This window comes from Caretta caretta, chromosome 1 (genome assembly GCF_965140235.1).
Source record: "Caretta caretta isolate rCarCar2 chromosome 1, rCarCar1.hap1, whole genome shotgun sequence".
NCBI lineage: Eukaryota > Metazoa > Chordata > Testudines > Cheloniidae > Caretta > Caretta caretta.
In genome coordinates this window covers 171,501,585-171,504,637 of record NC_134206.1, presented here as the reverse complement: position 1 = coordinate 171,504,637, position 3,053 = coordinate 171,501,585, and positions in this window count along the sequence as shown.

Sequence of the window (3,053 nt, the reverse complement as noted above, 5' to 3'; positions counted from 1 at the left end):
ATGAAGATGATTGGATGTTGAAGCTGTGGTAGGTACATGATCCTGGAGGGGGCACCTGGTAAGAGTTTTGTCTGCATGAAATGCCGTCTGATAGAGCTGATGGAGGAAAAGATCTGAGGTTTGGAGATGCAGGTGGAAAGTCTGGTAGAGTTTAGGAAGGGGTTTGAGCAGATGATGGAGCAAAGACATGAGGTATCTGAAGGGAAAAGCTCAGACTTGCAGATGGAAGCAGGACTGGGGAATTCTGAGGGGAGACTGGGTGAGGAAAGTGGTCAGTGGAAACGTGTGACTAAAAGAACCAGACAGAGGAAAAGACGGGCTAGTGAAGGAGAAATAAAGCTCAAGAATAGGTTTGCAGAATTGGAAAATGAAGAAGGGGCTCAGCAGGTAATCACTGAAGGTGGAAGGGCAAGGAAGAAGAGAAGAGAGGCTAGTCCTATAGGAAAAGGAGATGAGTCAATGGAGACTACACCAAATATGAGCCCCAGGAGGATACAGGATGGGTTGAAGAGGATTACAAGGGAGAATAGGAATGGAAAGAACTTGCAGCCAGAGGGAACAGGGGATAGACTGGAGAATAGCATCATCACCAGGAAAAGCCAGGTCTATGTGATTGGGGACTCTTTACTGAGAAGAATAGATAGGCCTGTAACCAGAGCTGATCCAGAGAATAGGAGGGTGTGCTGTCTTCCAGGTGCTAAGATACGGGATGTAGACCTGAGGTTGAAAAGGATTCTAAAGGGAGCAGGAAAGAATCCCCTAATTATCCTTTATGTGGGAACAAATGATATGGCTAGATTCTCGCTGGAAAGTATTAAGGGAGACTATGCTAGGCTGGGGAAGACTCTTAAGGAAATCAAGGCTCAGGTGATCTTTAGTGGGATTCTGCCTGTTCCTAGAGAAGGGCAACAAAGGTGTGACAAGATTATGACTGTCAACAGATGGCTTAGGCAGTGGTGCTATAAGGAGGGCTTTGGGATGTATGGCCACTGGGAGGCATTCATGGACAGAGGACAGTTCTCTCGGGATGGACTTCATCTGAGTAGGGAAGGAAATAGACTTCTAGGATGGAGGCTGGCACAACTGATTAAGAGAGCTTTAAACTAGGAATTTGGGGGAGATGGTTGGGAGATGTCCAGGTAATCTCCATGCCGGATTTTAGCATTGAGAGGAAAGAAAACGAAGTAAGAGAGGATACAGCCGGGGGTAGGAGGAAGGGCAGTGTAGATACCAGTCTAATAGGTTATACTGGCTGTAGAATGACCGTGCCTAATAGGGTACAGAATGTGAGTGAGGCCAAACAGCAAAAATTAAGATGTTTGTACACCAATGTGAGGAGCCTAGGTAACAAAATGGAGGAACTAGAGCTACTGGTGCAGGAAATGAAACCAGATATTATAGGGATAACAGAAACATGGTGGAATAGTAGTCATGACTGGACTACAGATATTGAAGGGTATGTCCTGTTTAGAAAAGACCAAAGTAAAGGTGGTGGAGTAGCGTTGTATATCAATGATGAGGTAGAATGTAAAGAAATAAGACGCGATGAAATGGATATGACTGAGTCCGTCTGGGCAAAAATTACATTGGGGAAGAAAACTATTAGAGCCTCCCCTGGGATAGTGCTTGGGGTGTGCTATAGACTGTCGGGATCTAATTTGGATATGGATAGAGCCCTTTTTAATGTTTTTAATAAAGTAAATACTAATGGAAACTGCATGATCATGGGAGACTTTAACTTCCCAGATATAGACTGGAGGACGAGTGCTAGTAATAATAATAGGGCTCAGATTTTCCTAGATGCGATAGCTGGTGGATTCCTTCATCAAGTAGTTGCTGAACTGACTAGAGGGGATGCCATTTTAGATTGGTTTTGGTGAGTAGTGAGTACCTCATAGAAAAAATGGTTGTAGGGGATAATCTTGGCTCAAGTGAGCATGAACTAATTCAGTTCAAACTGAACGGAAGGATTAACAAAAATAAATCTGCAACTAGGGTTTTTGATTTCCAAAGGTCTGACTTTCAAAAATTAAAGAAATTAGTTAGGGAAGTGGATTGGACTGAAGAATTTATGGATCTAAAGGTAGAGGAGGCCTGGGATTATTTTAAATCAAAGCTGCAGAAGCTATCGGAAGCCTGCATCCCAAGAAAAGGGAAAAAAATCATAGGCAGGAGTTGTAGACCAAGCTGGATGAGCAAGCATCTCAGAGAGGTGATTAAGAAAAAGCAGAAAGCATACAGGGAGTGGAAGAAGGGAGGGATCAGCAAGGAAAGCTACCTTATTGAGGTCAGAACATGTAGGGATAAAGTGAGACAGGCTAAAAGTCAAGTATAGTTGGACCTTGCAAAGGGAATTAAAAACAATAGTAAAAGGTTCTATAGCCATATAAATAAGAAGAAAACAAAGAAAGAAGAAGTGGGACCGCTAAACACTGAGGTTGGAGTGGAGTCAAGGATAATCTAGGCATGGCCCAATATCTAAACAAATACTTTGCCTCAGTCTTTAATAAGACTAAAGAGGATCTTAGGCATAATGGTAGCATGACAAATGGAAATGAGGACATGGAGGTAGACGTTACCATATTTGAGGTAGAAGCGAAATTCAAACAGCTTACTGGGACTAAATTGGGGGGCCCAGATAATCTTCATCCAAGAATATTAAAAGAATTGGCACATGAAATTGCAAGCCCATTAGCAAGAATTTTTAATGAATCTGTAAACTCAGGGGTTGTACCATATGAATGGAGAATTGCTAACATAGTTCCTATTTTTAAGAAAGGAAAAAAAAAAGTGATCCGGGTAATTATAGGCCTGTTAGTTTGACATCTGTAGTATGCAAGGTCTTGGAAAAAAACTTGAAGGAGATGGTAGTTAAGGACATTGAAGTCAATGGTAAATGGGACAAAATACAACATGGTTTTACAAAATGTAGATTGTGCCAAACCAACCTGATCTCCTTCTTTGAGAAAGTAACAGATTTTTTAGATAAAGGAAACACAGTGGATCTAATTTACCTAGATTTCAGTAAGGCATTGGATACCATGCCACATGGG